Consider the following 13516-nt stretch of genomic DNA (forward strand, 5'->3'; position numbering starts at 1 on the left):
GTCCCACAAACAGGCTGAAGTGACCAATTTGTGGTATTTCTCATCACTTGGTTACCCTTTCCTTAGGCTCTTTACAACGTGGAATCAGCCATATGAACCAGCACAAATGACTCTTCCAATTCAGATGAATTATATTACTAAGATGAAGAGAAATGACAAGCCACATCAGATTTTCTATCAGAAACAAAACCATAAAAAAACATTTTGTTCCTGATGAAGTCTATGCTTCCAACTTTATAAGATAAAAAAAAATCATAATTGACTATAAATTCTATACAACATATCTATGGTATAAAGCTTCACAAACATATGAGTCTTTGAACAGGGCAACAGAGCAGCCAATTTATGTCTATATATAGTGTTATTAGAGTTTACCATAGAAAATTCTTAGCCTGTTAAAAAAAAAAAAAACTTTATTTTGAAATAATTTTGAACGTACATAATAGTTGCAAAGATAGTATAGAGAGTTCCTGTACACCCTTGACCCAGCTTTTTCTTATGTTAGTATCTTACATAACCATAGGACATTGATCAAAACCAAAAAATTAACCTTGGTCAAATACTTTGAACCAAAATGCAGAACTGCTTTGGAACTCCCCGGATTTTGCAGGAATGTCTTTTTTTCTGTTTCAGAATCCCATCCAGGATTCCACATTCTATTTCATTGTCACGTCTTGACACCCTTGTGCGTGTGTGTGTGTGTGTGTGTGTGTGTGTGTGTGTGTGTTTTAAGCTCTTCCTTACTTTCTGTCTCCACAAAATATTATACTTAATACTCAAGTCTCATCTTGTGTTTTCCCTGCCTCAACTCTAGAATCAGTCACTTCCCCAAAGAATATTGATTTGTTTTATTTGAGAATGGTTTTTAGAAACGAAAATTTTAGGACTGGGTTTTCTTGATGTTACTGGCATGTCACTGCTTCTAGGCTCGCCCAGAGGAAAGACCTAGGAAGTATATGTATGTATAGGAGCCCTTGTATACACACGTATCTATATTTAGTATCTACTTACTGTGTTTGTATCTATTATAACCACAGAGCTGTATACAGGTATCCACCCTTGTATCCATGTATCTATCTACACATCTATGTCTATATATCTACTGATGTATCTATCTATCTATTTATGCATCTATGTATCTATCTATCTTCTATCTTACAATAAACTGAGTTCATAGTGATACTCCTATTCCAATTGCCAGAGGGTTCATTCTGGCATCTTCCCTTTGCTTATCTGTAACTTCTTTCTCTGACTGTGTGAAATCTGGCTCTCGTTATCTCCATAAATTTCTTTATTTGTTCCACCTTAGTTTACAGATAACTAGTGTCAGTGATGGTATTTACTATAAAATAAATCCCACACTTTAAATCGGAGGTTTGGAAGACACATATTTTGTACTGGAGTTTCCACACTGGGGTCTTGAACTCCCACGCATGCTCTGTCCTCTTAAGTAATTCCTTCTCAGGCAACCATCATGCATTTTCCAAGTATCATTCCTGACTATGCCTGTGGTAGATTGTACAGTTGTTCAATTTTGCATACTTTGAGGGCAAAGGGCTTATTAGATGCACTATGAAAATTCACATTAACATATTTTATGCAAAACAACATGGAAATAGGGATAACATCAAATAAAATAACATACATGTACATTTCTCATTTCTTAGTAATAATCTAAGTCATTCTTTTAATATCAGAGTAAAAAATACTCAGTAGTCATATGGCTGTGAGTGAGGATGCCAGCCTTGCCCCGTCTCCCACTGTGACTCTTACTGAGCAAGGGCAGCGGGTAGAACGTAAGGAAAGGCCGACAATGAAACCATCAACCTTCAGTTATGAATAAAGAAAAAGACTGGTTGCCCTTCTTACATAAGTTCCATAGCTTTCTGGCCACCTTCGGTTATAAAAAAATCAGTCCAGGGCAATCCAGTCTCATACCTGATTCAAGCCTTGCTCCCCTGCCCCACCCCAGCCCCACAAGTATGACTTCCTGTCTAGAACTGGGAAGGGGACATGGTCTCTTCTTTCACATCTCCTTCTTTGGGGTCTAGCTCCTCCAGAGCAGAGGCCAGGGTGGAGAGTTAGGAGAAGAAAGGACTGTCTTGGGAAACCAGCCACATTTCAGGGGAGCCCACTTTGTGGTTTGGTCTGGATCTACCCTGTTCAAAGCTGATGGCTTTCTGTATGGCTGACCAGCATTGAGAGGCAGAGATACAAAATCCCAGCCTAAAAGGAATGATGTTGACTAGCTGGACCAGTCAGATTCTTCTCCCATTGGGAGGCTGAACTTGAGACAGAAAAAGTGTTGATTATTTGTAACAGAACAAACATTTACATGGGACAAAAACAAAGATGGATTATTTGTGTTTCCCTAAGGCAAAGCACCAGCATCATTATTTTTCCTTAAGGCTGCGGTATCTCTTTTCCCCCCACCCTATACAGTCTCATCCAGAGTTACAACTTCCACTAGTACAGAGAGCTTCACTAGGACTGAAGAACCAAAGAGGGCAGACATTTCTGTCTGGTTTTTTTGCTGACTTATCCCTTAGGCCTAGAACAGTGCCTGGCACATGGCAGGCACTGGATAAACAACTGAGAATGACATGGAACGTCCATATTTGTATCTCTAGCCAGCCAGCCCTTGCTCCTAAACTCTAGACCTACACATGCAACCAAGTATTAGGCGTCTCTGCTGAGTCTCAAACCCATCACAAACTCAACATATCCAAGCCCGAGTGATGGTCTTTTCCCACAAATAAAGTTCTGTGCTAATGTTCCCCGGTTCTGCGAATGGTATCATCATCCATCCAAGGAGATGAACCTGAAACCAGGAGTCATCCTTGAGACTCTCATTTATGTCCTTAAATCTAAACATTCACCAAGTCCCTGATGATTTTGCTTCCCAAACAGCTCTCCCATTCACACTGCCTCCCATCGTAAAAGCCTTCAGTGGCTTCCTATTGTTCTGGGGGCAAAGGGAAAAGTTCTTTTTTTTTTTTGGCCATGCCACGTGGCATGTGGGATCTTAGTTCCCTGACCAGGGATTGAACCCGTGCCCCTGCATTGGAAGTGTAGAGTCTTAACCACTGGACTGCCAGGGAAGGCCCCAAGGGAAAAGTTCTTGGCATGTTTCTCAAGGGGCTGCACGGTCTATGCCCCACTTACTTTTCTGTACTCACTTTACACTACTTTTTTCTGGGGTCATGCTGAACATGTTTCCTTCTCTCTGGAATGCTCTCCCCTCCCTTTCCCTATCAACACCCCCATGAAGTTCACGGCTGCTCCTCCTTCATAACTCAGCCCAAGTGTCTCTTTCTCCTTCCCCACTTCCCTAACCCCCATCTGGGTCAAGGTCTTCTATTAACTCCTCACTCAAATGCCGTTCTTTTCTGAAGAAAGTTCACCTCACATTATAAATATTTGTTCACTGCTCTGATTATTTGATTGATGTCCAACTCCTCCATTAGACCCTAAGCTCCATGAGAGCAGAAAATTTAACTGTTTATTCTTATCTCCTTAATGCCTGGCCCAGTGTTTTGCACACAGTAGGGACTCAAAGATTGAAGGAATTGAATGAACAAGCAGATAGCAGAAACGTTTTGGGTGGAATAGACAAGTATGTGGGCTTCTCAGAACAAAGAACAGATGGGTGAAACCTGAGTCCCAACGGAATCAAGGCAATGACAACACCTCATGTTCCATGTATGGGCACACAGAGGACAAAATTCACTACCTCACTCCTGAAACATGTCTGAACGCAGCTACCAAAGAGCCTGTTTGCAATTCAATGACTGCAAGACACTGCAGAAAACTGAAAACCAATTGTCACGTTTTTTTCTTAGAACCATAACCATCTAGTTTCCCACTGCCTGTGAAAGGATCTGAAGAAAAAAAGCGCTGTTGGTGTTTAAAATGTTTGTTCTCGTGATTAAAGAAAGCAAAGTGAGCTAGTGTCTCCATGGCTGGGCAGGGGGCTGAGGACGGGCATGATGAAGAGTAACCCTCTTGCCTGGTTTGTACACAATTTCCCTCTAAACCTCACTTAAAAAAAAAAAATCGTAATAATGTCAAGAGCCATCTGATTTTGTAAGAATGCCTTTCTCATTAAAGATACTTCAGAATTTAAAAGAAAAAAAAAATTGAGAGGTTATCTTGTAGAGGCTGTGATAAACTGTAATAAAAGTAATTCTGAGTTAGCACAATTGACACAACCAACAACTCATCAATGTAAACTTGAACAGTCTTAGGCCCATCATTTTATGTCTGTTCAATGTCAAGAGAGACTTGAGCTGCCTTATTAACCGTCCTGAGTGCCAGGGGATGAGGCAAAGAGCAAGGTTTCTGAAAACAACAGCCTCTAAAAGTGATCTGGTTTGGGTCAATCACACATAGAATGAAATTCTGGAAGGGCTTAGAGAAACCCTTCTTCCAAGAAAGTCTCAAATTTATAACATTTATTATTATGGGACTTGTTTGATTAAGGGCAAAAGGAAATGAGTCCATCTGTTGAGAAAGCTGCTCTTGGTTGGTGAAAGCTGCCCGCCATCCTGAGAGCACCCACTATCTTTCAGCTCTGTTACTTCCTGGCGGCTGAAAGCGGTCCTTTGTTTTTGAGGCCAGGGGGTGTATTAGTTTCCAAGGGCTGCTGTAACATAGTATGCAAAACTGGTGGCTTGAAACAGCAGAAATCTACTATCTCAGTTTTGGAGGCTGATAATTCCAAATCAAAGTGTCTGTTCTGTGGGCTTGGTTCCTTCTGGAGGTTCTGAGGGAGGGGCTGTTTCAAGACTTTCTCCTAGTGTCTGGTGACGGTCCGCACCCCAGGTGTTCCTTAGCTTGTACATGCATCGCTCTAGTCTCTGTGTGTCTCTCTTCTCCTTTTTGTATAAGGACACCAGTCATATAGGATTAGGGACCACCCTAATGACCTCACCTTAACTTGATTTCAACTGCAAATACCCTATTTTTAAATAAGGTCACATTCACAGGTACTGGGAGTTAGGGCTTCAATATCTCTTTTTGAGGGACACAATTCAACCCGTAATAGGAAGACATCAATTCTAACAGGTAGCTCGTCTGTTTTGTTTTGACTTCCCGGACCCCTGATGAGTACCTGTTTAACTCCACAATTCCAGCTGGCTGCTCCCCATTTTTTGCATTGACTTCTAGATTTCTAGGCTGCTTTTTTTTTTCTTTTTCTTTTTAAAATTGAGGTATAGGTGATTTATAATATTATGTAAGCTTCAGGTATATAACACAGTGATTCACACAGGTTTTAAAGGTTATACTCCATTTTTATAGGTATTACAAAATATTGGCCATATTCCCTGTGCTGTACAACGTATCCCTGTAGCTTATTTATTTTATACACGGTAGCTTGTACCCCCATCTTATCTGTCCTTCCCGACTCTAGGCTGTTTTCTTACGCTGATAATTGATACCCTCAAATTCTTAGCTTCTGTTGTGACCTATTAGCTTGAACCCTGATCTGAACAGTTCTCAGTCTTAGCTACTTCATCTCTTTAAACAGATCGTACTGTTGTTTATGTCTTAATGTGGCATAAGAATTTATTTTTTAAAAGAAGCCTAACAATGAAGCTCTATCAGAAATAGCAGATCAAGTGCTATATAAGATGAGCTTTTGAGATTTCAGTTATGTTAAATTATGGGAAATAATATGTAAGTTGACAACAAAAAAGTCATCTCTGACCAAAAGATTGAGGGAGTGGCTTCGAGTGGAGTTGGGCTACATCAAAGGCTTTGAGTAAAATGCTGAGTATTCCAACTCAGCCACTGATGATTTATAGCTTCTTTGGGGTATTGATCCTCGGCCTCTGGGCAGCTGAGTTTTTCCCGGAGCAGCAGAAATCCTGGTGTTGGATGCCTCCAGCTGCATGTGATTCCCAGCTGTTGTACAAATGTCACTCTCTGTGCAAACCGCAATGGGAAAAAAAACAGTTGGGTAGCACTGTAGTAAATGATGTTACTACATAGCTACAAAAATTAAGAATCAGTCCGTAACCAGGTGGTCTGTCTGGAGACTTAGAGCATGAGAAGTCTGAGAGGAAAAGGTTAACAGTTCGTCTTTACTTTCTTAGCTGTCATGACTCCTCATCTTCTGCAACCCAGCTTCTGCACCATCAGAATCCCTGAGCCTGCCCTCACCACCTTACCAATATGATGACCAATTTTTTATCAAAATTAAAAAAAAAACTGTGGTCAGAAACACATAACATCACATTTATCATCTTAGTCGTTTTTAAGGGTACAGTTCAGTAGCGTTAAGTACATCCATATTGTTATGCAAAAGGTCTCTAGAACTTTTTCATCTTTTAAAACTAAAACTCTATAGCCATTGAACAACAACTTCTCTTTGCCCCTTTCAACCTTCACTCTATTTTCTGTTTCTATGAATTTGACTATGTTAGATACCTCATATAAATGGAATCATACAGCATTTATCACTTTGTCACTGGCTTATTTCACTGAGCATAATGTCCTCAAGGTTCATCCATGTTGTTGCATGTCAGAATGAATAATATTCTACTTTATGTATATACCACATTCTCTTTAGTCATTCGTCTGTCAATGGACATTTTGGTTGCTTCCACCTCTTGGCTATTGTGAGTAACGCTGCAATGAGATCCTGCTTTCAATTCTTTTGGATACATACCCAGAAGTGGTATTGCTGGATCATTTCTATTTTTAATTTTTGAGGAACCTCATGCTGCTTTCCATAGCGGCTGCACCATTTTACACCCCCAACAAGTGCACAAGTCTTCCAATTTCTCCATATCCTCTCCAAGCCATGAACACAGAGTGTCTTTTCATTTATATGTGTCTTCTGTAATTACTTTCTGCAATGTTTTGTAGTTTTCAGGGCAGAAATCTTACACTTCCTTGGTTATATTTTTTCCTAAGTATTTTATTCTTTCTGATGCTATTGTAATTAGGATTGTTTGCTATGGTGACCACTTTTGACCTCTCTGAAGTCTTTGAGATTGTGAACCACAGCCTTGTTCTTGATGACACACACGTTCTACTCTTTCCTCCTACCTCTTGGGCTTCTTATTCCCATTTAGGGCTCTTTCTCATTGGCTCACTGGATTCATTTGCTGTTCCTCAGGGAACCATTCTTCCCTTGGTAAACTCATGATTTCTAAAGGCTTAACTTACCACCTGCATGTTAATTTTTGCTTCTCTCCAATATCTGTCTCAGCCCCAATACTCTGCCTAAGTTTTAAACCTTACATCTATCCACAGACATTGTCTCATAGATATTTCCCAGGCATCTCATGGAAAATATGACCCCCCCACTCCCCAAAATAAAACAAACAAACCCCCAAATTCTTCCTTCTTCTGCATCCTTTGCCTTGGCACACCTGGGGCAATCTAGAAACCTGGGTGATGCTCTAGTCTCCAGCCTTTGCTCATCTTACATCCAGTGGGTCACCAGATCCTACCCTCTGCACTCCCCCTTCTGTACGTCACCACTCCTTCACATTCCCTCATCTTTGTTTCCTTTAGTTGAGACTGCAATCACCATCTGCTTCAGGGATTGGATCTCCTATCTTCAGTCTAGGTGCCCTTCAATTCATTCTCTGAACTGAAGAATGTAGGGGAAAAAAGAATGAAATTTTGCCATCTGCAGCAACAAGGATGGACTTGGAGGATATTATGCTAAGTGAAATAAGTCAGAAAAAGAAAGACAAATGATGCATGGTATCACTTATATGTGGAATCTAAAAAATACAGCAAGCTAGTGAATATAACAAAAAAGAAGCAGACTCACAGACATAGAGAACAAACCAGTGGTTACCAATGAGGAGAGGGAAGGGGGAAGGGCAATTTAGGGGTAGAGGATTAAGAGGTACAAACTATTCTCTATAAAATGAATAAGATACAAGGATATATTGTACAACATGGGGAATATAGCCAATATTTTATAATAACTATAAATGGAGTATAACCTTTAAAAACTGTGAATCACTATATTGTACACCTATAACATATAATATTGTACAGTAACTAAACTTTGATTAAAAAAAAATAGGGGGCTTCCCTGGTGGCGCAGTGGTTGAGAATCCGCCTGCCAATGCAGGGGACATGGGTTCGGGCCCTGGTCTGGGAAGATCCCACATGCCGCGGAGCAGCTGGGCCCGTGAGCCACAATTACTGAGCCTGCGCGTCTGGAGCCTGTGCTCCGCAACAAGAGAGGCCGCGATAGTGAGAGGCCCGCGCACCGCGATGAAGAGTGGCCCCCACTTGCCACAACTAGAGAAAGCCCTCGTAGAGAAACGAAGACCCAACACAGCCATAAATAAATAAATAAATAAATAAATAAATAAATAAATAAATAAACAAACAAACAAACCCAAAGTTAAAAAAAGAAAAAATAGAGCACAGGGGAGATTATGTCGCTCTTGGCTTAAATGCCCGCAGGATAGTATCTAAAGGCTTAGCACTGCTCCTGGCATTTCCTCTGCTGGTCCCTGCTTGTTTTTCCAGCTCACCAATTTCTCCCTTGCTCTATACTTGAGTCACAGTGAACTTCTAGTGGCCTCCAAAAAGCCAATATGCTTTTTCTTGCCTAAAGAAAAAGTTTGCTGTTCTCTTGGTCTCAAGCACGCTTCTTCACACTGCCTTCTTCTAACTCCCTTCACCTAGATAGGAATTACAGATTTTAGTCTGTGCCATACTTGGGAGAAAACATGTCTAATTTCATCATCTGTTATGTGTGTCTCCTTTGTGCTCCACAATTTGTAGTATCTGTTTAGTTGTCACTTTCTCCCACCAATTCATAAGCTATTTGAAGGCAGGAACAATGTCTTGCTTATCATTATGTCTGGTGCCCCTAACACAACATCTGAAGTACAGCAGATGGGCATTCAGACCCCAGGATTACAAAAATGGGGAGATCTAGTAAAAGGAATACCTCAAGTGACATTAGCCTGATGCCATTACGTATTTGAATCACACAACCCTCCTTCTCCACACCCCACATTGATTCCCAGCTCACTGAGCTATATTCTGATTACAATCTGACCTCCAGTCAACACATCCACAGGGAGAGAATCTGCTGATCCAAAAATGCAAGCATCTCATCCAACCCATTTTCCAGACACTCGCCGTAGAATGAATGAATGAACTGATTCTCTGAGCAGGTTGTGTGTCACCTGCATTGGGGTCAGAAAGCCCTTATTATCCCAACTTAAGCACTTTACAAATTATATGAAATTGGGCAAGAAATTTATCTCCCTGAATGTTAGTTTCTGTGTCTTTAACATTTAGAATTAAATTCAGTAATTGCATATGAAGTGCCTGGCACCAGATAGTTTTCAATAGGGAATATTTATTATTGTAACAGTTGCATCCTTCTTCCATGTTATATACGTTTGAGTTCACTCCTGTGAGATGGAAAAAATACTGAGAAGACTGAAGGCTCGACTCAGATCAGGAGATGGCAAACAGTGCTTAGCTGAGTGGCTACTCTGTCCCCTTGCTGTTGCCCTAAATCCAGAATGACTTCAATACAGGAGACAAGACAGAGATGAAAATGAAAGCCCCCAGGTAAGGCTACAGAGAAACATTAACCCGGAGCTCATATATTTTTTTTTTTGGAGCTCATATTTTTAAAAGGACTAAGATTTTTGTTGTTTTGTTAAAATCATAATCAACAAGAGAGAGAAGTCTCTTTACATGTCCATCCCTCACTATGCATTGGACACCATCAAAGACCAAACATTATCAAATTTGAACCAGACAAGACTCAAATGGGACTTAATACAGAGCTGGGGAAACAGTTTTAATTTCAGAGCTTTGAATTTAATCTACACAGACTATCTCTACTTCCCTTTTCAATGATTCTTTTCCCTGAGGCTTCTCTATGGGTCTTTTTCTTTCTCATAGTTTAATGAATCTTCTACTGCTTAAAAGAAAACCCTTTATACCTGTCTTGCACTGAATTTGCAAAAATCATTAAAGCTGCAAGAATTCTCTTCCTTTTAAAAGTTTGCAAAATTCTACCTACATTCTCCAGTGTTTTTGCTACATCACAGAGCATGAAGGTCATTGTCTCCTACTGCTGTTTAGAGGACAGCAGTAGGTCAAGGGGGTTTTTAGCCTCTATATGAACTGATCTGGCTTCTCAGAAGCCAAATTATACATTTACAGACAATCTCATTTCTAGTCAATTTTCTGATCTTATGTAAAAAGCCATTATATATCTCTATTTCTATCTCTATCTATCTCCAGGTCCTGTATTGGGTTTTGGTGATGCTGAGAAGAGAGTCATGGTCTCTATTTAATTAGATACGGGGTCACATAAATTATGGCAGCTAGGAAATGATTGCTACTGCTATATTGCTGCTAGGAAAGCAATAGGTGAATTTCATGTGAATGCATAATTGGCATGTTTTTTCAGAGCATTGTTTATTTTGGAGAGCGACAAAGGAAAAGCTATATTAGTGTCTATAAAGGCACAACACGGGTGATGGCATGGAGACAGGTGGCCTAGGAATGAGCATTTACATCAGAACCTACCCAAAGTCATCCCCAAGGAGCCCTTTAATTATTGCCCTCTGAGTCCTCTCTTTAAAAAAGTTTCTGTCTATCAAAATGCCTTTATTAAGCAATACATAATTCAACGCTGCTTCCTTTTCCTTAAAGAAAAGCATATATGAAGAGCCTTCGGAGCATTAGCATTAGGGAAGCAGTGCTGTTGCCTAGAACTCACAAATTTCCAGCTAAAAGTATTAAGTAGGCATTTTAGTCGGGCAAATGCACAATTCCCTTTAGGTTTCCTGAAGTGTTAAAGAAGGCTGCTGGTCCCATAGTTTCTCCTGAAGAGCCCCACGGTTTAGCATCCCTGGCTGGAAACCACTGTCTTAAAGGGCAAGGAGGCAACTTCAGAAAATAATGGGGAAACAATAAGTAGCATGTTTCTACTTAAGAAGAATACAATTCCAGCGCAATTGATCCTGCAGACTGTGCTTGCCTCAGGGAGCTTCTCCACAAAAGCTCTGGTGCATGGAGCAATCTGATTTAGCATTCGGTCACACTTCTCCCCCTTTATCACTGGCTTAGATTAATAATCTGTGCTCTTTCCTTTAATTTCATCTCCTGGATGTTTTCCTCGTTCACTTCTTTCTCTTCTCCCATTCTAGTTTCTTCACTGTACCATTCAGCTTTCTACCATTGTCTCCTATCCCATCCACCTCCAGGGACATAATCCTTCTCCCAAGCATGAGAACCGACTTTTTCTAATAGCCCCCATTCAGTGTTTCATATTTAACGTCTCCATTTCAGAGGTTGCTCATACTGGTTTCTATTACTCTTGAAAAATGTCTATGCACCAACATGTATATTTTAACACAATCATTTTTACCACAATCATAATAAAGTACATTAAGTCTCTAGAGACCTCTCTAAAATGTTAATATGCTGCAAGCACCTTATGTCTGTGTCTAAGGAGGGTCATTGCTCCAGAAGGTCCCTGAGGGAACAGGTGCTTTGGCCAGTGTCTGCCATCATGTGGAGTGAATGGTAAGCATCTCAGCTCTTAGCTTCTGCCAAAGTCTTAACTCCAGTGTCTCTAATTAGATCATCTGCCTTTTGGATAGTTTTAATGATTGGGTAGCTTAATTCATCTCCATTCCTCAAGAAACTGCCTGTCACGTCAATGGTTATTTCATGAATATAATGACATCTCTGTCATCTAAGATATCATTATTTATCAACAAGTAACTAACAGTCTTATGAATGAGCCTCCACAATGGCATGACTCATGTTTGGCATTTATACAGCTTTAATGTGACTCAATATAGCACAGAGGCTGAGTCTGGGCTTTTGGTCCAAATTGCCTGGGTTCAAATACTAACTCTGCCACTTATTAGCAGTGAGACCTTAGGCAAGTTACTTCTCTGTGCTTTAGTTTCCTCACCTGTAAGATGAAGCTATTAATAATACTTGCATCACATGGTTGCTGTGAAATTTAAATAAATGAAAATACAAAGTACCTGGCACTGAGCCAGTGCTCACACAAACGTGGCTGTAGCTATAAGAACCTACAGACTAGTTGGTGGAAAGGGTCAAAGATTGAAAAAAAAAGTTTAAACTGAATAAAGACAGACTTTGGAATACAGAGTGCTTTCTGGAACTTGAAACATTAAGAAAATCAACTATTTTTTCACATTTTCCCCATCTTCCTCTGGGAATAATAAAAATAGAGTAAAATCATTTAAATCCTGAAATAAATACCAGATTTGTAAAGCAAGGACTAAGGTGGTTATACAGCAAGAGATGTTTATTGGTTGTGTCTAATTATATGGTTGGTCAATTTCAATTTTGAACTCACTATTTACATATTTCTTCTACAACTAGAAACCATGGGAAGTATTTGCATCAATGGCATAAAGAACTTCCCAACCCTCATCTGAAGAACCTACCATTGTTGCCACAAAATTGAAAAGATCTGGAAGAAATCATGCCCACCATACCCAGATAACCATTTGCCTGTGTAGCCCCAGGACAGGGAAGAATTTAAATCCTTGCTTGATATGCTCACAGTGGGCATCTTTATATCAAATATGTTTGTTTTTTTTTTCTTTATTGACTGCCCTTGGTTAAAAGCATAGGCTTTGGAAATAAGCAAGAGTAAAAAAATGAAATGCTTAAAGTGATTTTCAGATATATAAATAACAACAAAAATTTAAATAGGTTATGTCTTTGTTTTTTAAAAAATAGACAACTCTATCCAACTTGAAAATTCTGAATGTGTAGGGCCTTCCTAAAATTCCAGATAGGATTTTCACTGGGATGTTAATAATCTCAACTATCGCAGTGCTGGGGGGGGATGATCCAAGAATACTTATCCAGGCTCCCCCCTTTTACAAATTCTGCTTCTCAAAGGGTCTCTTCTCTTTGACAGAGTCAAATATTCAAGCCAAGTACCTTCCATGGAACAAAAACAATGAGAATAGCTAATCACACCTGTAATCTTTCTGCCATCAATAACATAATCTTCACACATTTACATTTACATTTTGGGGACATGATTATCAATGCCATAACACCCAATCTATTTTCATATACAACTGGGCACACAGTTGATCAATTATTCTATCCCATTTCTTATAACCACTTTGGGCACCCAGACTAAATTCTCTTATAATGTCTAGTGGTCAGGCAAGTTTATGCTTAATATTTTTAGGATGATGATCAAGAGTATTACAGATAATTATGCCAAATGGCAACCTGGCCCTGAGGCATTTCATTTCCAAACTACCTTCATTTAATGGCAGAAGGAGAATCTAAATTCAATTTACTATACTATGTCCATCTTAATTTTACTCAAAATAATGATATAAAAATATTCCTAGGATAATCATAGAGCAATAAAAATTTCCTTGGTTGATATTAGAGAAGGTTAAACTTAGAAGAAAATTATTTGCCAACTCAGATTGTCTTAATTTATTAAAATCTATCTTTTTTTAATTTGAACCTTGAACTGCTTTAA

General features: G+C 39.6%; 1 protein-coding gene across 6 annotated transcripts in view; it reads right to left on the reverse strand.

Annotated features, from left to right (window-relative positions):
* NALCN (sodium leak channel, non-selective) overlaps positions 1–13516 on the reverse strand; it is a 292048-nt gene that overhangs the window by 90817 nt on the left and 187715 nt on the right. The gene's annotated exons all lie outside the window — the stretch shown is intronic.

The sequence above is a fragment of the Balaenoptera borealis genome (assembly GCF_965194805.1).
Source record: "Balaenoptera borealis genome assembly, chromosome: 18".
Classification (NCBI taxonomy): Eukaryota; Metazoa; Chordata; class Mammalia; order Artiodactyla; family Balaenopteridae; genus Balaenoptera; species Balaenoptera borealis.